General features: G+C 44.0%; 1 protein-coding gene across 2 annotated transcripts in view; it reads left to right on the forward strand.

The window, feature by feature from the left end:
- Positions 1-1,666: 1,666 nt before the first annotated feature.
- ITSN2 (intersectin 2) overlaps positions 1,667-25,212 on the forward strand; it is a 1,173,023-nt gene continuing 1,149,477 nt past the window's right edge. For both annotated transcript variants that reach the window (XM_085610587.1, XM_085610588.1), the window contains exon 1: positions 1,667-1,737. The gene's annotated coding sequence lies outside the window, so the exon portion shown is untranslated. The remainder of the gene's footprint in view (positions 1,738-25,212) is intronic.

Here is a 25,212-nt window from a genome sequence, read left to right on the forward strand (position 1 = left end):
TTAGTTTATTAGCTTGCACAAGTAAGTGTTAACTGAACTTGCAGTATTAGTAGGTGGCGCACGGACCCTGGGGCCGCCCACTTAATTGTACTTCTGTGACATTTTTTAAATCATTTTTCAAATAATAGTCAGCCTGCCTGACTGTGACCGCAATGTGTCTCACTGGCTCTCCTGAGGCTTCAACAGCATGGTATCACACACGTGCAGACTGTGGGGGCCGGAGTCAGCTGACTAATTAATTTAGGGCATCGGACCTCAGGCAGCTTTATAGTCTAGACCCAGGTCGCACGAGGGACAGAGATAGCGGCATGGAGTTTAGTGAAGCTTCTCGCCTGGTGTATTATTTGTGCTCTCTCTAAACAGCCGCAGTCCATAAGTTCACAGACAGGTACTCTTATCAGCGTGGGTCGTGATTGTCACTCGAGACGAACTACATCTGCACTTACCTGTGTGTGTCTGAATCTGAAGGCGAGGTGTGAGATTCAGGGGTCTTTTGACACTTCCTGTTCTACAGGCTTCAAACAGCAATACAGGGCATACTGAATACCCGACTTCAGACCATGCTGCTTCTGTGCTGTTTACGTTTTCACTTCTTGCCCATGGACAGAAAACACATTTCAATTTTTGCCAGAAGTGTCATCTGGTGTATTTATGCTTGGTGTGTTACTTGTCACTCGCTGGATTACTCAGAAACACTGTGTGACACTAGAGATATTTATGCCAGGACATCAGAGCAGGCTCTGGTGATGCTCAGGTCCACTACACACACCTCTGAATGCCTCATGTGCACCCATCAGTACCCCTTCTACGTTGGTGGGGCATGTTCCAGTAAAGATCTGTGTTCTCTACTAAACTGTTGTCTTGTATTGCCAGTGGCACTTAATGCACAGATTCGCTCCAGTGGTTCTAGTCTAAACGCAGGTCCTTGCTCTTTTTGGTGTTAATTCTTAGCGGAGCCATGTGACCTGCTTTCTAGATGTTCATAGCTGTCAAGGTTTTAGATTGCTACTGTGTAACATTTTCATAATTTCATTTTAATTCTGAGTCAGCCGCCGCAGGCGTTTGTAGTAGTTCTAAGACCTTCTTAGAGTTTTCCTTTGCTCAAATGGGTCTAATTTTTTTATATATTCTATGATTCCCTAGTCTACATTGCTTGATTTTTGCTCGCAAGACAGTGTCACTCATAGTCAATGAAATGTCAATCATAATTAAACTGAAATTATGAAAATGTCACACATAGCAATCTGGGCAGCTATGTAAAAGATTCTAATGTTGTCGTGCGAGCAGCATGGCGACTGACACAGCGAAAACTCTATGATACAGGTCAGCATTCTAGTTCTAGGTTTGAACGCCGGGACAACTAAACGTTAGCAGAGTTCGTCAAACTTAAAAGACTTTCCTTATTTGCCCTATCGTCAAAACAAAGTTGCGAGATTTCTGAGAGACGTGGTGAGGAGCTTCGAATGAAATCAAAACCATAAAAAAAACCTTTCAATTTACTGTTACACAAATTCCGTCCGGGGCGTATTTCGGTACCCCCGGGGTACTATACCTGTGCAAGTACCCCCGAGGCATCAGCTAGAATTTCTTTCCGCTCAATACGCACGTCATTCACTTGACAGCTGTACTCGAGCCCTGACTGGTTTGTCCTGCGCGGCTCCCTGTAGGAGTGGACAGCGAGCAAACTAGTGAGCGACAGGTGACAGCGTACGGAAGCGGTGGCCCGCGAAGCCCGGGGTAAGTTTTGCAGCTGGAACTGCCAGAATCCGCATAGGGACGTAAAGACATCCTGGGTAGCATAGGGAGATCATGGAGGAGGTGGTTGTAAAGACATCCTGGGTAGAAGCATAGGGAGGTAAAGACGTCCTGGGTAGAAGCTCAGGGGCAAACGGGTGGGAGTGGGTTCCACTGTGCCTCTAGCAATAATGCAGTCCGCAGCGCAGTGGTTTCCTCTTATCCTTTCCAAAATTCCCTGGTATAGGTGTACTTTCCTCTCTGTCTCCCCTCACTGTTACTGCACATGCATACACACTGTTTATATACAGTGTGTATGCCATATGTAGACACAAAACTTCTTCCCATCTTGATGTTAGCCCCCCTCCCCCCAATTCCCTACGCCACCTCCATTCGCAGATCGTCGGTACCACCTTTTGAACCCGAATGTGCACGTACACATCGCAATGGCCTGTAGTGACGTGCATACATGAGCCCTAAGTGTCACTTTCCCGAAAATGTGATTGCATGCAAGGTTCTCTGGATCCATTGTTAATTTATTCAAGTATACCGTTATACTGCAGAGCCATAGGTGAAGGAGAAACTGTGTAAGTTAGGGTCCAGTCGGTGAAGTTTCGATATCGCTATCTTTCATCGCAGGGGTGCTCTCTACATGTGTTGAAATTTGAACCTACTGGAGAAATCTCCAAAAGGAGGTTGTTGTGAACTGAGCCATTAAGGTCAGAGCTTGGTAGTAGGGCGGAGGTTCTAGGCTGGCATAGCTGTTTGTTGCCTTAGACAGGGCGCGAGTGTGTTTCATATTACTCACACTGTAGTATAAGCAGTATTTAATTTGGGTTGTGTGCAAATCTTTCTCTTCACTTTAATAATATACAGTGCGCCACGAATGCACGATTGTTTAATAGCTAAACATGAGCAGGAGGAGCTAAATCAGGTCAGTGTATTAAAATCTCAGTCTGTACAGAAAGGTTGCCTTAGAGGCCTTAAAAAACAATCATTGGCATAGCCAATAGGTCTTTCCTATGCAAGAGCTATTGGCTTTTCCAGTATGTTTTTGCCATGTTGTACACCAAAGTGGATGCTGTTCATCCTGGTTAAAAGTTAGTGGGGTAAAAGAAAGTGGAGTGGGGTAGAGTGTTGTGGAGGGAGTAGAATGTGGTAGAATGGAAGGGCGTAGAGGGGATTAGAGTGTTGTATAGTGGAGTGGCATAGAGTGTTGTGGAATGGTATAGAGCAGAGCAGAGTGGAGTGGCATAGAGGGTGTTGCATAGAGTGCTGTAGAGTGATGTAGAGCAGAGTAGACTGTCATAGAGGGGAGTGGCATAGACTGGGGCAGTGTAGGAGAGTGGAGTGGCATAGAGTGCAGTAGAGTGGCATAGAGTGTCAGAGCGGAGTACAGTGGCGTAGATTTGGGCAGTGGAGTAATGTGTCATAGAATAGAGTGGAGTAGAGGAATGCAGTGTCGTAGAGTGTAGTGGTGCAGAGTGGAGTAGAGTGCACTGGCATAGAGTAGACTGTTTCAGAGTACAGTAGAATACAGTAGTATGAAGATAAGTGGTGCAGAATAGATTAATGGTGTAGAGTGGAGCGATGCAGACTGTAGTGGCGTAGAGTAGCATGGAGTTGAGTGGTGGAGTGGCATGAATACATTGTTGTTGTAGAGTGCATTGGTGTAGAATAGAGTGGTGCAGTGGTGAAGTGTGCAGTGGTGAAGAGTGCATTGGTGCATATTGGAGTGGGGTAGAGTGCTCTGGCATAGAGCAGTGTGGCTCATAGTAGAGAGACGTATATTGCAGTGTCATGGAGTGCAGTAGTTTAAAGTGCAGTACCGCAAAGTAGTATGGCGTTGAGTAGTGTAGAGTTCAGTGGCAGATTGTGCAGTGTTGCAGAGTAGCCTGTCATAGAGTGCATTGGTGTAGAGTGCAGTGTCATAGAGTGGTGCATAGAATAGTGACAGGTGCAATGGTGTGTAGAGTGGCATAGAGTACAGTGGTGTAGAGTGTTGTAGAATATAGTGGTGTACAGTGCAGGTGTGCAGAGTAGATTGGCCTAGAGTGCAGTGGTGTGCATTGGTGTAGAGTGCAATGGCAGAGAGTGCAGTGGGGTAGAGTGGAGTGACGTGACGTGGCGTAGAGTAAAAGAAAAGGCTCAGAGTGGAATAGAATGTAGTGGTTTAGAGTAGACTGTTACAGAGAAGAGAGGAGTGTCGTAGAGTGCAGTGGTACAGAGTAGATTAGAGTGGATTGGTGTAGAGTGCAGTGGCAAATAGTGCAGTGGTGCATAGTGGATTAGTGTGGGGTAGAGTGCTGTGGCATAATGTAGAGTGGTGTAAAGTAGAGAGGCGTCTAGTGAAGTGGCGTAAAGTGCAGTGGTGTACAGTAGAGTGCAGTGACGCAGAAGTAAAGTCGCATAGTGTGGAGCGGTGTAGAGTGCAGTGGTGTGGAGTGGTGTAGATCGGAGTGGGGTAAAGGAGAGTGCACATAGTGTCGTAGCACACAACTGTTACAGACAGCACATCGTCAATTGAAAGAACCATTACATTTGCACAGACATACCGTTTTACTGATAAAATTGTACAGCGCATAAACGATGTGTGGAAATGTCATCACCTAGTGTATTGATTTGTTTTTATCGTGTTAAAAATATTTGTTTCCATCACACTTCAGAAATATCTGCACAGTTCTTTTAAAGACATTTACATTTTGTTTTGTGCTAAAAAAATAAATAAGTGTACAGCACGCCGCGAGTAGCCAGCATGATTGTCACATAAATCCTCTCACTTTGAAGTCAGAGAAAGGAAGGTAAACTCCAAGCTCTCTGAAAGACAGAGCCTCATAGTTGACCTCTGTCTATGAACGCAGAGCAAACGTAACAAGATAAAAAAAGATTTAAATGCCTGTTTACAGAATTTTAGTACTGGTGGAAAAATACTACAAATAGGGTTTGGGCAAGGGAAGGGAAGAACTCAAGCTGAGCAGCCTAAAACAATAAAAGCCAGCAAACTGAAAGGAAGCAAATGTGTGTTACAAACCACATAGCCAGCAGTAAGCAATAGGAGAAATGCATTCCCAGGGAAGCTTTCTGAATGTCCTAAAGATGTCTTTAGCAAACCAGACAGCTGCGTTGTCTGGTAGGCTTCGACGTAAAAAAGAGCCCATCCATCCTACTTGCTGCTAGAATAATGGTCTGGCGTGAACTAGAAAGAAACACAACATTCGACTTTCCCGAAGCACTCTGCTTCAAGTACTGTGGCGCTGGTTCTTGTTGTGGCTTTACGCTGTAATTTCTCACTGCTCTAGTGATTTAAAGTGCCGCAAAATCCAATTGTGACTGAAATTAAACCATAAATCCAGTTGACTTTTAGAACAAAAGTAAAAAATGATGAGCAAAACCCTCTTCCACTATTGTTACAACAGTAGATAGAGTTCCATTTTTTTTTCTAGCACACCACCTGATTTTTATGAATGAACTGACAGTCCAACAGGATGCACTCCTGGGCCACTAAAATCTTGCGGTATTGATATATTAAAATAGTTGAGTGCCAGATTAATAATCGTAAATAGCAGTATTTGTTTCTTCAAAATGATCCATAGGCCCGTCTGTCAACGTTAGCCCAGGCATCTGAATAACAAATAAATACAGATATACCGTGCCGAAAAGACTTGACATTTCGAGATCCACTCTTATGAAGCCCCCATTGCTAATTTTTACAGAAAATACATAACTGTGCTTATCTGCAGGTTTCCAGGATGCTGGTATGATTTTGTCTGAGAAGGGTTTCCATTTAAAGACATCAGGGTTCGCAAACTGTTTCCTGAGCTGGATTGTGATGACCTCAGACTTGTCACTTCCTTTGCTTGCAATGCAAGGCTGGGCGTGACAGTCACATTCCTACCATCTCAGGAATACAGCTTCACTGTGGAAAGGCTCAGAGGGATTTTACATTCTACACGACCTAGCCATTGCGATTTAACGTGGCTTAAATAATTGCACTTTACTTGGCTTCGTGTACTTATCTGTAAACATTTTAGCAAAAGGAAATTTATCATTGCCTCAGTGCCTCCTTCCTCCCGAAAACGCGGATTCATCTGACGCATATAAGTACTTTTATTGTGGCCTCATTTTCTAACTATTATGTTAAAAAGAAATATACTGGTTCTGTAAACTCCAAATGCATTTACCGTACATTGAAATATGCTCTGTTTTGAGTTATTGGCATTCTGTGCAAGCTTGGTGAACTCGATCTTTGTGTTAGAAATCTTCGCGTTAGAAATCTTCAAATTTACGCAATGATGCCTAGGAAACTAAGTTCTCTTTCCATACATGTGAACAGGCAAGACTTTCCTTTTGATTAAGTGAGGCCACAGCCATGGTCTTTAGTTGTTCTACAGAAGTGAATGTGTATTTAAAAAATGGATACCCAGCGTAGCAAATATCCATTTGATGTAATGATGTTTAGTTATTTATTTATTTCAACCTTGACTCCAGTACCCCCAATCAACAAAAAACGAGAGCCATGTAAGGATGCAGGTACTTAGTTTTTTTTCCTGGTGACTTCAAGGCACTGAGAGAGGTTAATAGCGGCTGGATCTGTTTCTTCATCTGTAATGTGCCGATCAGTAGAAAATGGATGTTGAATTTACAAGACCTGCTCCACTCATAGATGGAGAATTATTTCTGTGCCAGCGAACTATAATGTTCCATATAAGCCTGTACTACTTGATAATGCACTTCTAAAAGACAACATTGGCTCTTGATTGTAAGTACTGCATAATGAACCATAACTTGGCCCATAGCCTGTGTAAGCGTTGAAATGGCCTTTCGATACCAACAGTAGTCCTCTTTGGGTATTGTAATGGGAAGGTTCTGAAAGACACATTTATTTTGGTTATGTAGTCATCTAACTAATATACACAAACATAATAAGGACCAGCGAAGCTAAATCAATTTCTCAACTTCCAGTGCATTTAGATTTTTTTTTTACATCGGTATATTGTAGCCCATGTACATAACACACCCAACATAAAGTATCTGAAAGAGTGGGCTTGTCATTTGATACCTAAAGTGGGTCACTTCACACACTGTGACTTCTGTTAATGTCAAATGGTCCTGTTTTTTATAAGTTAAAGTATAGATTGGCATAATTTTCAAATTCACTTATCTCTCTCATTTGAGATGGATATTCTCTTGAAAGGTCTTTAAATAGGGCAGTGTTTTCCCAAATAAGTAATTCTGTCATACGAGTAAATTTGTAATACCTGTGTGTTATTGATTTCTGATTAAGGAGGCCGCGAAATCCACTGGCAAGGTAAATAATCTGGGGGAGGAAGACACACTGTCCTGGTACCCCTGCTTGAACCGAATGATGAGGAGATGTTGCATTCTTGCTGTTAGTGGCTTGTTGTACTGCAATTTGACCTGTGAACAAAAGTAGTTCCCTATCCTATATGAATAAATGTGAAATGAATTTGACCACCATAGATGGTAGCTGTGGATTAAAGTTCTATATAATTTGTAAGAGACACATTGGTTTTTTCTAAGTGAATTCTTTGAATTTCTTTTTTGGGTTTTTTAAAATCTTTTTTATTGAGTTTTAAGTAAAGGAATGAACATAAATAAATATAACATTGAGCAGCACATATAGATTTCACGGCAGTGATACATGTTTCATCTGGTGGACAGAAACATCTTGTAGAAATCACATATGGGGTATTTAATCTAAAATGCGAAGTAGCTGGTACAGATTTGTCGCCTCATTGCGTCTAAGTATTAGGTGACTCCCATTCTCGATCCCCTCGCATTGGAGTGGGTACCCGCATCTAAGTCCCTAAAGGAGTGCCATCCTGCCCAAATCTTCTCCCATTTGTGCGGGCAGCCCCTTCCTTTATATATTGGCTTCTCATTTATCATACACCAGTCTAAGTCCCGCTCCCAATCCCTCACTGCTGGAGACGCAACCTCACCCCACAGTCGTGCAATATTCTGATTGGCTACTATAAGGCCCAGTGAGAGCCAGATCTTGGTGTATTTTGGTGGCGGCTCCTCTCCCCAGATATGTAAAATGCATTTCATCACTGTTTTGGGGGTTGGGTCCATAGTAACTTCCCCCATGATTCTCTGTAGTTCTATCCAAAAGGCTTGAATCTCTGGGCACGTCCATTTCGTGTGGAAGAAGGTTCCCTCACCCACATAACCCATAAGACAGAGATCTGTTGGGGCGCGTCTCATGAGTCTGAGTGTTGTGCGTGAGTAGTAAGAGCAGTGTAGTATGCACAGAAAAATCAATAGGAACCCAGTGTGTATAGCTACCTCATGGGAGGTCCCCAATGCCTCCTCCCAATCTCCGTCATCGCAGTCCCTAATATCTCCCTCTCATTTGGACCTCAACGTGGTGAGAATATTGGGAGAGTTATTCTGTAGCTTTTTATAGATCAAGGAGACTTTCTTTTTTTTTTAATGGTTCATTTAGGATTCTATCCTCTAGGGGGGAGGAATCCGATAGGGGGGTCACCCCGGAGATGTGTTTCCCAAGGGCATGTCGGAGCTGTAGGTATCTATATACTTCAGTGGCAGTCAGTTCATACTGGATCCCAAGTAAGCATATTACCCTCCCTCCATACATCCCCTAACGAGGATATCCCTATTAGGTTCCATGCTTTGACACCCTGGAGGTCACGCACCTGGGAGAGTGTGTCACTATTCCATGAATGGGTCATGTCAGTGAGCCTCCCCCTCCAACCCAAGAAGGACGATTCTTTGAATTTCTTGTTCTCCTTTTAATATTATGTATACGTTTCTTGAGATGTGTGATAAATATGAGAGAGAACCAAACATGTATGATTAAAATGAATGTTATGAACAGTGCTGTAGACCTTATTTATACTAAATATTTGTTTCTAAATTCATGTTTCATAATCCGTAAACACATTTATACATCATACCACTAGGAAAATTAGTAGCATCTCCTAATATTATCAAACTTATTTAAAATTCCAATCGCATTAATTTTATTTCAAGAAAATAAACCTTTCTGATATTTTTTAACCTTAATTTCACATTCTGGAGATTCTTTAGCTTTCCAACGAGTGATGATTACTAATCTGGCTGTTAGCATTGCTAGAAATCACCAACGACGTGCTCTTTTAGTGAAACACCTGGATTAAAGGAAAAATTCAATGTTACTGAAATAGCTTCCGATGTTTTGTTCTCAAGGCAATTGGTTACAAATGAGATGGCATTCTTCTAAAAATCTTGTGGCGTAGGACATGATCAGATAATTTGTAACCAATTACCATAGCCCTGACATCTGGGGCACTTACCCGTTATCGCTGATTTATTATTATAGGTAAGTCGGTGTGTAATAGACCAGCTACTCTGCATATAATTACACTTCTTAAAGTTTGCTCCTCACAGTGTATTTAAATTACACCTGCACACCTCATTGCAGATTGTGGTGATCTAGATTTCTAGAGCTTCCAATCTCTTGGGGTATCCCTTGCTTCATGATCTATCTGTTTGTGAATAAGAGAAGTAACTCTGTGAAGCACTCTGATACCTTTGAGTCAAGTCCGCGCTAATCAAAACTCGATAAATAAATACCATATTATATGTGCACAAATTTTGTTGCGGACAAAATCCCATGTAGTAATTTATCCAATAATAAACCTGTTCCCAATCTTGCCTAGTCTAAGCTTTTCAATTGGTATATCTCAATTGAAGTTAGTTCCGTACAGATTATACTGAGCTGTTTTACAGCATGCATATCAGAAAGTTTTAAGAACCAAGATACTTGTAATAATATCTACAATCGTATAATATAGTTCTAGTTTGGGACTTAGGGGCTCATTATGATGGCGGTTGAACTTGCATCCGACCGCCATCGTATCCGGGATGGGACCGCCCGGCAAGCTGTTGGCAGTACCGCACACCAAATTACAATGCAACCGCCTTCAAAGCGGGCCGCAAAGTGTATTTTTTGTATTGCGACATTTGCTGCTGGATGCAGCACACTCCGCAGTCCAAAGAACGCACATTGTGCATATGCCTGCACTGTGTGCATTCTTTAACTATCTTTAACTTGTGACCCCGTCGTTTTCGTGTCCATATCAGCTGCACGTTCTGGCTCGCGCCAAGCACACCAGCCATTCCTACAGGCAGGCTCAGCCGTTCCATTTTCTCTAACTACCTAACGCTGTCTTCGTTTGACATGGCCCCTGAAGAAGGGACGATGGGTCCCGAAATGCATAGGTCATGGGCACCACGCAATTGAATGGAATTTGAATTCAGGACACTGAACCACATGTGGCAGGGATATGTAGAGGGGCATCATAGGTGCCCCCCACATTCCAAACCCTGAGGGCTAGGGGAAAAGGGAAGACCGCTATGGGCACCCAATGTCCCTTTCCTCCAGCCGTTTTATGGCGGGTAACCTGCCATGAAAGGGCTGGCGGGGAGGGACATCATAATCCCTATGGCTGTGCCTGGCAGGCACCGCCACCATTGTAGGGATCAGAGTGCCCTCATATGGTCCGACGGGCTCCTTGAGCCTGTTGGATCTGTGGAGGTCAGTCCCTTCGACCGCCACCCTTCCGGCCACCATGGCGGGCAAAAAACATGCTGACGATGGCGGTGAGACGGCCGCCGACAGGTTGTCGGTGGCGGTCTCACCGCCATCGTAATCAGGCCCTTAGTTATGTAAGGATTTTTGGAGATGGATATATGTATTGAACCGATCCATTCTAGTTTTAAGAAAAAGGTATAAAAAATACCAGTGTTTGGATGGTTGTATAAACACTAATGCTATAATAAATATGCAGCTAGATGGTAGTTAAAAACAATTGAATAAGGCCATTTATTCCTCCTTCCTGCCTTGTGAGTGATAGCTTTTTGAGGCTAGTTGCAGGATGCTGTCCATTCCATATGACACAACTAACAAATGTCTTGGAGAAAAAAATCCTGCAGGATGCAAGGAAGTGCAAAAAAGAAATGCCATAAGAGGAAGAATGCTCATTTTAATGAGAGATGCTACCAATAATGACTGAATGAACTTGGCATGTGTAAAGTGCGACAACCACCTCGAGAGGCATCTCGGCGCTAACAACACTGAAACAAATGAAACTAACCTGTCTCTCCAGAAAATAAACTCTCAAGATTGAGTGAACAGCCATGTTTTCAGAAGCTTTCTGAAAGCAGCAAGGTTTGCAGCTTGCTTTAGAGCAAGCAGAAGATTGTTTCATGCCCTAGCCCTGAGAACAGATAGAGATCTGTCCCCCTAGCTAGAAGATTATTACAGGCAGATCTCAACGTTCTCGGTGGCTGGTAGGGAACAAAGTGATCTGAATGGAATTTGGGACCAGTTTGATAATAGGCCCTATATACAATAGATAAAACTTTTAAAAATAATCTGTTTACCAACTGGTAACCAGTGGAACTCCCCGAGGCCCTCTGTGATGGAACTTTGTTGAGGGAGTTGAAGTACCAGTCACGCTGCCGCATTTTGTACCACCTGTAGCTTCTGGAGCAGATAATTAGGCTGATCCAAGAGAACACTATTACAATAGTCAAGCCTAGAGGTGACCAGGGCATGAACAACCAACTTCCTTGCTGAAAAAGGTAGAAAGCCAACAAATCTTTTTAGAAACTTAATCACAGAAAAACATATCTCTGACACAGTATTTACATAGGGGAAAGAGGACAAATCATTATCAAACTTGACTCCCAAGTTCTTCACCACTTTAGTAGGCAGGGAACGCGGGGTTATCATGATTGTCTGGCCACCAGTCTGAGATAGAGAACTGGTTGTTCTTCCCAAAAGGTACAATTTTAGTTTTATTGGTGTTGCACTTCAGGAAACTTTAATTCCTCCACTTAATAGCTTCCAAAAGGCAGTTTTCAAAATTTCATTCAGAGCTGGTGGAATTCTTGTCAATGGTAAGAATCAGTTGCGTATCATCTGCGTAAGACATGGTGGGGATACCAAATGATTTGATAGAAGTAATAAGGGGGGGATAAGTGACGAGCTCTGTGGTACACAATATTTAAGCAATTTCTTCTTTGATCTAAAAGGCCCTAATGTGATAACTTGCTTTCGGTTTTCTAAATAACGTTGAAACTTGGCAAAAACATGACCCCAAATCACTATATCTGCCAGATGTTGCAGGAGGATATCATGATGAATCAGGTCAAAGGCCACCAACATAACTAAAAGTATCAGCACAGCATTATTTCCGCTGCCTAACATGATTTTAACGGATTACTTCAAGGAGTGCAGACTCAGTGGAGTGACTAGGTCTGAAACCAGATTGAAAACAGTGAAGAAGGTTATGTGATTTTAAGATGTGGACCAGATGGGCGTTAACTAGTTTTCCTAATATTTTTACTTGCGCCTGAAATAAAGAAATGGGTTGGTAGTGAGACAGGACCTTTGGTTCAGCAGTGGGGTTCTTCAGCTAAACCATTATCCGGCACATAAGCCAGGAGAAGTGATTGATTAAGTAAGGCATTCAGAATCAAATTGATAATCTCTATTTCGTTATCGGTGGGGGTCTAAAGGTGATCCAGATTTACATTGCATAATAGCCTGTTTAGACTGCTCCAAAGTAAGGGTACTAAACTCTGTGATAGAGGCTGCTAGAAGGCAGTTCTATCGAATCCTGCCAGCCATTGCCAGTGGTTTAACAGAAGGAGTAAAACCAGAACAGATCATTGTGATCTTATGCTCAAGAAAGTATGCCAGCCCATAACAGACTTCCTGTGATGAATCGAGATCAGGAGAAAAGCCTTTAGGCTCCAGAAATTCCTTTGAGGTTTGAAAGATTACACAGGAATCACTCAATGTCGCTTCAATCTTTACAACAAAGAACAGCCTCTTTGCTTCTATGATAGCTTTATTGGATTTTTTAAGGCTAATTTATAGAGGGTTCTGTCTGTTTGAGCATTTGTGATGCTCCAGGCACACTCTAATTTCCCACAGCGAAGACGTTCTTGTACCAATGAGGGAGAAAACCAGGGGGCAGACCAAGCTCGGTGCTTCTGAGTATTGATAATCAGAGGTAATAGCTCATTGATGACCTCAGTGAGCCACTGATTAAACTTATCTAAGGGGACGATTTAGATCTTGGCAGGATTAGTCTCGCCATCTCTTTTTGGACGTTTTTCCGGTCCACCGCCTTGGCGGTATGCCCGCCCGTCCGATTTAGATGTTGATTGGGCACTAGAGTGAAGACCGCGATGGTCCCGCCAACTCTGCCAGGATATGTGTCCCGCGTCAATGGCGTCAGAAGCTGCAGTGACTGTTGGAGGGAGTACCGACGATATTCTCGCTGTCCAAATTACGAAGTGTCTGTCCGTCAAGGCAACTGTGGCAGGGACACCTCCAAGCTCAGGTTGGCGGAAATGAAGAAGAAGGGGTGATAACTCGCCTTTCGGGGTCACACCTCCGATTCCATCTTGAATGGCATTGTCCAGGTCCTCGTTGTGTTGCTGCTACTTGACCACTCCAATGTCTAAGGTAGGTTTCTGTAGTGGGTGCAGGTGTACAGTCAGTTTTGTGTGCATGTTGTTAGTGTGCAATACTATATGTAAAAACAATGGTCAGTACACATTACATACCTTACATATTAACATATACCCAACATATATGTGTATTGAGATGTATATAAGTGATACATGTCTCCACGCCACCACTGCCCACTACATCAGGACTCCGCTGCAAGGGCATCGCCAGTTCAGCTGGAGCATCTACATTGGCTCGGCGCAAAACTGCCGGCTTGACGGTGGCAGAGTACTGCCAGCCAGCAAAAAAGACCACAGTCGCGGTCTCCCGGCTATTGCAACAACATCTAAATACGGCGGGCGTGCTGCCGTAAACTCGACTGAGTACTTCGGAACACTGCCACGGCGGGATGGTGGTAAAACCGCCCCAAGATCTAAATCAGGCCTTAAGTCATTGTTCACTTCTCTTAATATCAAAGGGAGAGGACTAGAAATTGGCTGAACAAACGTAGAGTCTTGGAGATTTCTCCATCACCGACAAATAGTACAAGTCCTACCCAGGGACCTACTGCTGGTTCTAAGAGTTTCTGGCATAAGTGTTAGAAGGAAAAACTTATGATCTGGCCATATCTGGGTTTCTGGGGGCCAGCCGTCAAAGACTGTCAGTTTGTAAAGACCACGTTCAGAGTATGGCCCACCTGATGTGTATCGCTAGTAACAAATTGAGAAAGACTGAGAGCAGTTAGGTAACCTTCAAGTGTCCTCGAAGCACCATTCTCTGCATTGTCAATATGACAGTTAAGGTCACTCAGACTGGTGAAGTTGGAATACTGGAGCCAATGAGAAATTACAGCTTCTGCTAGTAAGTGCATAAATTGAGAGCTTGTCCCGGGGGCATAGATTAAAGTGCTGGAGGAGGAGTCCTGCTGAGAAATCTGCAAACAGAAACCAAGACTTCTATCTTATCACTATGAAGCACAGAGCACTGAAGGGTATTGTGAAAAACGACAGCTAAGCCACCCAACTTCTCTTTCTGTCCACCTGGTGTATGGTATAGCCTGGAGGAATCGCCGAAGCTATGTCTGGATTGGAATACTAATTTAAAGAAAGTTCCTGTGAATAAAGTAAAGTCTAGTTTTTTATCTATCACTAAACTGTAAATGTTCAAAGCGCATTCAGGGAACGATCTTAAGTTTATCAGTCCCCCCTGCAATTTGATATTATTGATATTCTATGAATGCCCATATTAGAACCTGGGCTTTTCTTTCTCTTGACAAATTCATCATCCTGGGTGATAGCCTGTCGACAGGTGGCGCAGATAAATGATCCTCACATTTTGCCAGTATTCACATTTATATTGGACCATGGCTTCTTACCTAGAGCCTTCATTTCATCCACTGAGTAAACAATCGGGCCATGCTGTCCTGGGGCAATACTGGCAGCGTGGCAGGTGCCGGACGCGTATGGACGTAGACGGGCTTGCCTTGGCCCGCCCGCTGCATGCGGAAAACAGCCTTTACAATGCAGTCATCATGCAATGCCTTTTCCACGCATCATTTACCACGCGCATTTTTACGACACCTATGCCTTCACCACGCATGAGAAATCTTGTGTGTGTGTGTGTGTGTGTGTGTATATTTTCTGGGTTTAGGGATGGGTATGGGAATGAGGTACAGGAGGATAAGGGTTGTTTTGGGGTTTAGGGGGTGGGTAAGAGGATTGGGTTGTAAGGGTGTGTTTAGGGTTAAGGGGTTGGTAGGGATATAGGGTGGTAAATGTATTTTAGGTTTTAGGGGTAGGTAAAGGTATAGGGTAATAAGGTTTTTTTTTTGCGTTTAGGGGTGGGTGGAGGTACAGGGTGGTAAGGTTTTTTTTAGCGTTTTGCGGGATAAGGGTATTCGGTTGTAAGGAAATTTTTAGGGCTTATGGGTGGGTAAGGGTATTGGGTTGTAAGAGTGTTTTTGGATTCAGCTGTGGGCACTTATATAGGGTGATATGGGTGTTTTTAGGGATTAAGAGCTTTTTAAGGGTATTGGGTGATAAGGGTAATTAATAAAGGGATGTTTAGGTAGGTTCCCCTCCAATAAAAAAAAATGAATATAGTTATTTTAAAAAGTGGCCTGGTTTGGGGGGCTCCCCTCCAAAAATATGTGTGTGTGTGTGTGTATATATATATATATATATATATATTTTTTTATTTTTTTTTCTTACCTTATTTATACTTACCTGTGTGGTAAAGGCATGCTTTGATTTAAAAAAAAAAAAAAAAGTGTGGTAAAGGCATACGTGGTAATTGCATGCGTTGTTATGTCATACAACCCTGCGTGCATCGGCTGCGTGTTTCCTTATGAGCATTAGCTCAAAGTCCCCTCTACAGCTGCCGAACGACTGGACCATTAACTGGCAAAATGACGGCAGAAAGCGGGACTACAATGGCTACTGAAATAGCTTATTCCCAAAAGGGAAAGGTGTCTAAGGCAACAACAAAACCCCCCAATCATTAAAATTATTAAAAGCCCCAGAAAACTGTCAAAAACTACTGCAAAGTATTAAAAGCCCCCAGGTCAACAGTACAAACTAAAACAATATACACTGAAAATGAACAAGTACAGAGGAGATTCCATCTTTCTAATAATGATCTAATCTTATTCAGTAATGGAAGATAATTTCAATTTTATAAATCATTCTTATTTTCAGACCCAAACACCTAGTATCATCGTTTTTGTTATATTTTGTCTCAAGAAGTGAAAAAGGGCCACGCAGCTGGCATTAAAGAGTAAAACTTCAGTTTTTGCCATATTAACCCTGTATCCCTCTAGTGAAAATGGCAATCAGTTGGAACACATTAACAAAATGTTGTCGGGATAGATTTAAAAATAGCACCATGTCATGCTCATTAAGTTTGTGCTTTGGGGCGCCATTTTAGAATCTGTGGATCTTAATACAATTACCAAAAGTTCTTTAAAAAAGGCAATAAAATAGATGACAGTGGGCACCGCTGTCTAGTCCTTCATGTAACTTTGATATCTTGAATTTATTTGTCATTGATAAATTAGTAGCAATAAAATACAATCGGACTACTGTCCCTGTGAGCTAGGGAGGAAAACCCATATTGTCAAGTAATTTACATAAAAAAATTTAAGCTCACACGGTGAAAAGCCTGCTCAGCATCTACAAAAATGAAGTAGCTGGTGTGTTATCAGAAGAAAAATTATGTATGGCCTTTTCACAAAACATGTTAGTATAAAACAGTTTTGGTCATTGTGTATCAGATTTGGGTTTAGCAAAGCTGGAAGAGTGGCTATCAACTTGACAAACATTTTATAATCTGATTAAAGAAGATTAATAGGGTAATATATGTCTGTGTCCAACAGATCTTTACCTTTTTTCAAACAACTGATTAAAAAACCATTATGAAAAGATGATGGAACATTACTACTTAAAAGAATATGAATAAATATTTGTGTCAGTGGCCCTTTTAATCCCTCAATAAATAGCTGCTACCACTCCGATGGATATCCATTCTCGCCTGCAGCCTTACATTTGACTGTTATACACTATCTGAAATTCTTCATCTTCCTGGAAAGGGCGAACAATTTCTTTAGCCTCTGTTGAAGAGAGAGAGGAAGTATCTAATTGGTTCAAAAACTCGATTTTCTACTCCGACAAGGCATCTTCTTGAGCTTGGTATGACACAGACCGTGATGGGATCCCTTCTTGTGGATGTGATTTTTTTAGTAGTTTGCATTATTGAGCCAATACTTTCCCTGATGTTTTTCACTTCCCGGAGGTTTGTTACTACATCATATGGGAGGGCAATATTTCTTTCTCTTAATAGTATAATTTAACTTTGTATTTTGTAGTTTCTCTCTCCTCATAGTTATATCTGTTATTTCGCAAATTCAGATTCATTTCAGCTTGATTATGTAGATTTTGGAGCGATTAATGTAACATCTGTTAATATTACTTAATGGGGTCTTGAAAGTAATTACTTCCCTCCTTCGGGTTGCTTTATAAACTTCTCAAACAAACTCAACTGAAGCTGAACATGCATTGTCATGAAAGAATATTTTTTTTATCCTATATTTAATGCTGGTGAGAAAAGCTGGGTCAGATACTAAAGTCTTGCTCAGTCTCCATTCAGGGGTATGTTTACATCTGTCAGAAACTGACTGCTCAAATATAAGACTGTATGATCAGAAAATCAGTTCAGGATAATTTGACCCTCACATTTTGTAGTGTGATAGATATTAAAAGACAATCCAAATAAAAAGCTGTTTGAAAGCATTTAGAGATAGGTGAATTGATTAGTGGAAGTACTCTGAGCTCTCCAATGGTCCATAATCCCTAAATCGTCCTTTTAGCCTGGCCAAAGCTCTGACTGCTCTAGGTTTCTTTTGAGAAAGGTTTGATTTTGAAGAATAAAGAGAAATTGACTGAGGACCATTAAAATCGAATCCCAAAATTATTGAGGTAAGCGTGGTAATTAAATTATGTAATGAATTAGGAGCCTCTACTAATGAACCACAATAAGAGAGAGGATTTTTATGCTTGATCATGAGCTGTATTTTTATGCATCTTGTAAAATTATGGCTATTGAAATTGCTCTTCCCATGTGTGGCCGAAGCAGATGGGAGCAGTTCTAGCCGAAAAGGTGACCAGGTCTGCTTCTTCTCTAATTGTTTTTTTGTCCGTCCTCATCATTAAAACAATTAAAGGATGTGGGTGAGTTGTATTACTTTCTTTTCTCCCTCTTCTTCCTCTTCTTGAGGCTATTTTTATTTAATGAGATTGTGTTTAGCTCAGCCATATAACAGTGTTTTTGTTTAATGAAAAATCTGTAAGTGCCATACCATACATTGTCAAATACTCAGAGAAAAGACTCAAGTCACCTTTGTTTCCATGGTGTCTGCCTCTCCTTACCACCCTTGTCTCACATTTCAGACAACTTTACTACCCTTCTCTCTACTGCACTCTCCCAAGCTGAATACCACTTCCCTTACCATTGCCGCTTAATCCCATGGGGGTACCACCCTTGGAGGCCATGGTGCGTTGTAGTGTGCTGGCCAGCAACCCTCCCTGGTACAGTCCTGACCCATCACTTGTTTTGAAAGGGGCACATAGTTTGAATAATTTTTAACACCATACTCAACTTTTTTTGCTGCACATTTTTGAATAGTTCTTGAGCAAAACCTATATCAGTAAATATTTTGAATATTCCTTTCTCTAGACTTGTCAGCTTTGCCAATTGCGCCAGCAATAGTTTGAGCACCCACCATTTTAAACTTCGGAATCATTTGCTTAAACTGCAGTCTGCTTTTTGATATTTCATATGACTTATCTGAGTAAATTTGAAAGTGAAATGTATTCTTTCATTTTTTTCATTAAATGACTTCGATCATGACGCTGTGGAAGAATATTTTCCTTAATTCAGTTATCATTAAAATTGACAATATTTATTCGAGGGCAAGTATTATTCCTCCCCAGTTAAAAAGGTGCGCTGTAGATTCTTCTTTGCTTCCTTGAAGCATGTAAGTCCTAATCAAATCCACCATTTCCAGATCTGAGGCGCACTGTTCCCCTCTTTCTGGAATTCCTTGAAACCTTAAATTTTACTTCCTTTTTAGGTCTCGCTGCTGTCTCTTTGAGACATTTTGTAAGTGGGCTTTCAAAAGTGCTACCCACATGGTTTTGCTGGCCTAGGGCTTGAGTGCACGATGGCGTGCACGTGCACAGCTGCTCCTCTGCTCCTTGCATTCCCCCCTCCCTTCTCACCCAGCCCTTTGATGCTCTGCTCGATTACTTTCACTTTAGCCGCTTTGACCCTTGCATTCCCCCCTCCCTTCTCACCCAGCCCTTTGATGCTCTGCTCGATTACTTTCACTTTCGCCACTTTGATGTTTGATCGCAAACGCGATCACTTGCGCTTGGCATAGCCTGTACTTGTTCTCTTTGTCCTCACATATGCTCTTCCCTCTATGTTTTTCTCTCTGGTCTCACATGTGCTATTCCCTCTGTATTTTCACTCTGCCCACACATGTGCTTTTCCCTCTCCATTTTTCTCTCTTTCCTCACACATGCTATTCACTCTGTATTTGTCTCTCTTCCCTCACATGTACTCTTCCCTCTGCATTTTTTCTCTATGCTCTCACATGTGCTCTTCGCTCTGTATTTTTTTCTCTGCCCTCGCATGTGTTCTTCTCTCTATATTTTTCTCTCTGCTCTCACATGCTCTCTTCCCTCTATGTTTTTATCTCCAGTCTAACATGCGCCCTACCCTCTGTATTTTTCGCTTTTCTCTCACATGAGCTCTTCTCTCTCTATTTTTCTCTCCTCCCTCACATGGACTCTTCCCTCTGTATTTTTCTCTCTGCCCTCACGTGCTTTTACCTCTGTATTTTTCTCTCTGCCCTCACATACTCTTCCCTGTATGTTTTCCTCTTTGCCCTCAAGTGCACTCTTCCCTCTGATCACATGCATACACAACTATGCACACATACAAACACACACATGCATTTACACACACATATGAACATACACAAACACACACAGACATGCATAAACATATGCATATACATGCACACCAACACACCAACCCCACATACACATATAAACAAGCACGCACACCAACATACTCAAATACATATACATACACACAAACATGCATACACAGACATAGGTATACACACAAACATATGTGTACACATCCATGAAGACAAATGAACACAATGACACACCCATACTTGCACACCAACACACACATGCATACACAAAAATATACACATACAAACACACACACATTCATACACACACAGATATATACATATAGACACACACACTATGCACACACACGCATCTCCCGTACTGTCTCAGGGGAAGAGTCGGTGTCAGCTGTCTCCTAAAGGGAGATCTCGCATGAGACAGTAAGACTCAGAGACATGTGGCGGTGGGGAGAGACAGACATGCCTCCCTTTAATTGTGGTGTTGCAAGATGGTGACTATCTTCTGCCACTGGTGCATTCAAATAAGCGGCAGGAAGTTCGTCTGACACATGCACTGGTTTCAATTTCGAGAAAGTGGGGTGAACGTTTCACAGATCGGGAGTGTGTGTCAGTACGTTTTGTTTAACCGTGTGGTCATGAATCCTTTAATTGCATAAGTGAGCGGGTATGGATGTAAACAAAAATGTAACATTAATACCACATTTTCTGTCACTCTTGTGAACAGGTTTGCTGTGAATGTATGAATGAGAATGGCGGTTTAGAATACGTTGCATGGAAAAGGGTCAACTTGGTGTATACGTGTTTTTGGGTGTCTTTAAATTTTTTTAAATTAATTTTTTATTGCATGGTTAACGTCATGATATACCGGATTCGGATGCTTCATTGCAAATCAGTTGTTTGGCCCGTGGTTATTTACGAGTTTGGAAAATACTTTTTTATTGTTTCGATTCTTTTTGTCACTGCCCTATCTCTTGGCTGCGTCCTTACTCTCTCCCATCTTCTCTCTCCACCTCTTTGCTACATGTTCTCTCGTAATGTTTTCATTTTCCCCAACTCTTCTCTTTACTCTCGCTAATTCTTTTTTTGCTCCTTTTCTGTCTTTGTCCCTTCTCTCCTCTTTCTCTCCCCACCTGTCCCTTCTCTAACCCCACTCCTCTTCCTCTGCCCGCTCCCCCATCCCTCTCTCTCGCAGTACTGCAGTATAGGCAGCACCAAGTCTCTGATGCCTTCTCAGTGTTGGCCCTGGGGGTGGAGGAGGTAAGTCAGCCCCCCATGTGAATCCCATTATCAACAGATAGTGAACCTCTATTTACCAACAAGTACGGGGCGATCTCGGGTGACTGCTGATGCGAACAGTGATCTGCTCTCGGCCCCGGCAGGGCCTGTGGGGTGGGGGCGTTACCTTACACTAGGAGAGGAAGTAAAAGTGAAATCCTCCCCTCCCCCCCACTCCTCCACTGTCTCTCCTCACCCTCCACCTCTCTCTCTCCTCCACTTCTGATTCCCTTCCACCTCGGTCTCTCCTTACCCTCCACCTCGGTCTCTCCTTACCCTCCACCTCGGTCTCTCCTTACCCTCCACCTCGGTCTCTCCTCACTCTCCACCTCTGTCTCTCCTCACCCTCACCCTCCACCTCCGTCTCTCCTCACCCTCCACGTGTCTCTCCTCACCCTCCACGTGTCTCTCCTCACCCTCCACGTGTCTCTCCTCACCCTCCACGTGTCTCTCCTCACCCTCCACGTGTCTCTCCTCACCCTCCACGTGTCTCCTCACCCTCCACGTGTCTCTCCTCACCCTCCACGTGTCTCTCCTCACCCTCCACGTGTCTCTCCTCACCCTCCACCTCCGTCTCTCCTCACCCTCCACCTCCGTTTCTCCTCACCCTCCTCACCCTCCACGTGTCTCTCCTCACCCTCCACGTCTCTCCTCACCCTCCACGTGTCTCTCCTCACCCTCCACACGTGTCTCTCCTCACCCTCCACACATTTCTCTCCTCACCCTCCACACGTGTCTCTCCTCACCCTCCACGTGTCTCTCCTCACCCTCCACGTGTCTCTCCTCACCCTCCACGTGTCTCTCCTCACCCTCCACACGTCTCTCCTCACCCTCCACACGTCTCTCCTCACCCTCCACACGTCTCTCCTCACCCTCCAAACGTCTCTCCTCACCCTCCACACGTCTCTCCTCACCCTCCAAACGTCTCTCCTCACCCTCCACACGTGTCTCTGCTCACCCTCCACACGTGTCTTTGCTCACCCTCCACACGTGTCTCTGCTCACCCTCCACACGTGTCTCTGCTCACCTTCCACACGTGTCTCTGCTCACCCTCCACGTGTCTCTCCTCACCCTCCACACGTCTCTCCTCACCCTCCACACGTCTCTCCTCACCCTCCACACGTCTCTCCTCACCCTCACACGTCTCTCCTCACCCTCCACACGTCTCTCCTCACCCTCCACACGTCTCTCCTCACCCTCCACACATCTCTCCTCACCCTCCACATGTCTCTCTCCTCACCCTCCACACGTCTCTCTCCTCACCCTTCTCCTCACCCTCCACACGTCTCTCTCCTCACCCTCCACCTCACCCTCCACATGTGTCTCTCCTCACCCTCCGTATCTCTCCTCACCCTCCACGTGTCTCTCCTCACCCTCCATGTCTCTCCTCACCCTCCACATGTCTCTCTCCTCACCCTCCACACGTCTCTCTCCTCACCCTTCTCCTCACCCTCCACACGTCTCTCTCCTCACCCTCCACCTCACCCTCCACATGTGTCTCTCCTCACCCTCCACGTGTCTCTCCTCACCCTCCACGTGTCTCTCCTCACCCTCCACGTGTCTCTCCTCACCCTCCACGTGTCTCTCCTCACCCTCCACGTGTCTCTCCTCACCCTCCACGTGTCTCTCCTCACCCTCCATGTCTCTCCTCACCCTCCATGTCTCTCCTCACCCTCCACGTGTCTCTCCTCACCCTCCACGTGTCTCTCCTCACCCTCCACGTGTCTCTCCTCAACCTCCACACGTGTCTCTCCTCACCCTCCACACGTGTCTCTCCTCACCCTCCACACGTGTCTCTCTCCTCACCCTCCACGTCTCTCCTCACCCTCCACACGTGTCTCTCCTCACCCTCCACACGTCTCTCCTCACCCTTCACACGTGTCTCTCCTCACCCTTCACACGTGTCTCCTCACCCTCCGCCTCACCCTCCACATGTGTCTCTCCTCACCCTCCATGTCTCTCCTCACCCTCCATGTCTCTCCTCACCCTCCATGTCTCTCCTCACCCTCCACGTGTCTCTCCTCACCCTCCACGTGTCTCTCCTCACCCTCCACGTGTCTCTCCTCACCCTCCACGTGTCTCTCCTCACCCTCCACGTGTCTCTCCTCACCCTCCACACGTGTCTCTCTCCTCACCCTCCACACGTGTCTCTCTCCTCACCCTCCACACGTGTCTCTCTCCTCACCCTCCACGTCTCTCCTCACCCTTCACACGTGTCTCTCCTCACCCTTCACACGTGTCTCTCCTCACCCTCCACACGTGTCTCCTCACCCTCCGCCTCACCCTCCACATGTGTCTCCTCCTCACCCTCCACATGTGTCTCCTCCTCACCCTCCACATGTGTCTCCTCCTCACCCTCCACAGGTGTCTCCTCCTCACCCTCCACAGGTGTCTCCTCCTCACGCTCCACATGTCTCTCCTCATGCTCCACATGTGTCTTTCCTCACCCTCCACACGTGTCTCTCCTCACCCTCCACACGTGTCTCTCCTCACCCTCCACACGTGTCTCTCCTCACCCTCCACACGTGTCTCTCCTCACATTCCACGTGTCTCTCATCACATTCCACGTGTCTCTCCTCACCCACCACGTGTCTCTGCTGCACGCCTCATACTGCTGCACGAAACACTGCTGCACGCCACACAGTGCTGCACGCCGCACACTGCTGCACGCCGCTGCACGTCACAGTGCTGCATGCCTCACACTGCTACACGAAACACTGCTGCACGCTGCACACTGCTGCACGCCGCACACTGCTGCATGCCGCACACTGCACACTGCTTTTATGCGAGTTTATGCTACTGACATTGTAAATGACAATGCCTTTTATTTGTTTTAAAACCAAAACATAAATAAAAGGCATTGTAATTTTACAATGCCAATAGCTCAAACTCTTATAAATGCGAGACCTATTGCATTGCAAATGCTTGTTCAGTTTTAGTTTCATGTTCTTCTTGTTTTAGCACTTCCAACTCCTTAGAGAGCGTTACAGTTTGGTTTTGAAAACTGACTTGGAGATCTCGAATATCACAAACTCTTAGCTCTAATTCCTGGATACCGGATGCAAACTTTTCAGTTTTGCCTTCTATGACCTAAATGTGTTACTAGTACAGCTCAAATAAAATTGCCTACACCATCCACCTGTCTCTGGAGAAAAGGTTGGGGCTCGGAGAGGGTAGGTAGGAGTCATAGCGTGGCCCAAGTAGCAGCCCAGTGCCAGGCCAGTGAGTATACCAGTGCAGCGAAACTGTAACTAACTAGATTGAGCAGCTGTAGGTGGAGATTGGTCACAGCCTTGTCTAGCCCTCCTATCAGCCTTGCAGTACCAGGTGTACTACACTGATGTGTTCACTGTCAGGCTGCAAGGCCCAACAGTGAGCAGACTATTACAGGGAAGCAGTGCTTATTCTTTTAATGATTAAGTGCAGGGGGCCTAGGTTTTGCTCAGAAGCTGTTGAAATTTGCTCCGAATATAAAGGCTTAGTAGTTCTTGATTCCACCCAATGTTACTTTCATCCACCACCTAATGCCACTTTAATTCACCACAAGACACTTCTTGCTCTTTATCTCACTCTTGCAGGTTTCTGCTTTCTTCTTTTGACACATTTTCCGTCCTCTTTTCCCTTGTGTTTTTCGGATCAGAATAAATAAGTGCGGGTCCCCAAAATTGAGTGGCAGTGGGCCCGAACTGAAACCACCTGCTTAAATTAAGCACACTAGGGATCCCCGGAACAGCCTGTCATGGACATTTGAGTGGAGCAATATCCAGCATCTAATGCTGAGGGCAATCAGTGGTGGAAATGGAAACATTTCTCCGTTTTTCAATATGCCTGTTGTAGAGATGCTTGGCTAACCTGTAGGTCACAAGCTCTAATCCTGATAAAATGGCTCTGTGAATTAAGCAACTGCTGTATAAATTTGCATGTAATGTAAAAAGCATACATTTGTATCCAAGCATGTTTTCACTCTACACCCGTACTGCTTTAATGTCATAAAAGTGTATATATAATACACTGTTAATTAAATTAGACAAGATCGACTTGCAATTCTTCGCTTTATATTTCATGTTACATATATTAACTTTTGATAACACTCCTATGTCAGTTACATGACATCTAATTTTTACTCTCTTGCAAAGGAGATTACTAAATGTTACTCTTTTGAAATTGCACTTACTCTCTGCTATTAAAAATAGATAGTAAAATACTC

Source organism: Triturus cristatus, chromosome 6 (genome assembly GCF_964204655.1).
Source record: "Triturus cristatus chromosome 6, aTriCri1.1, whole genome shotgun sequence".
NCBI classification, from domain to species: domain Eukaryota; kingdom Metazoa; phylum Chordata; class Amphibia; order Caudata; family Salamandridae; genus Triturus; species Triturus cristatus.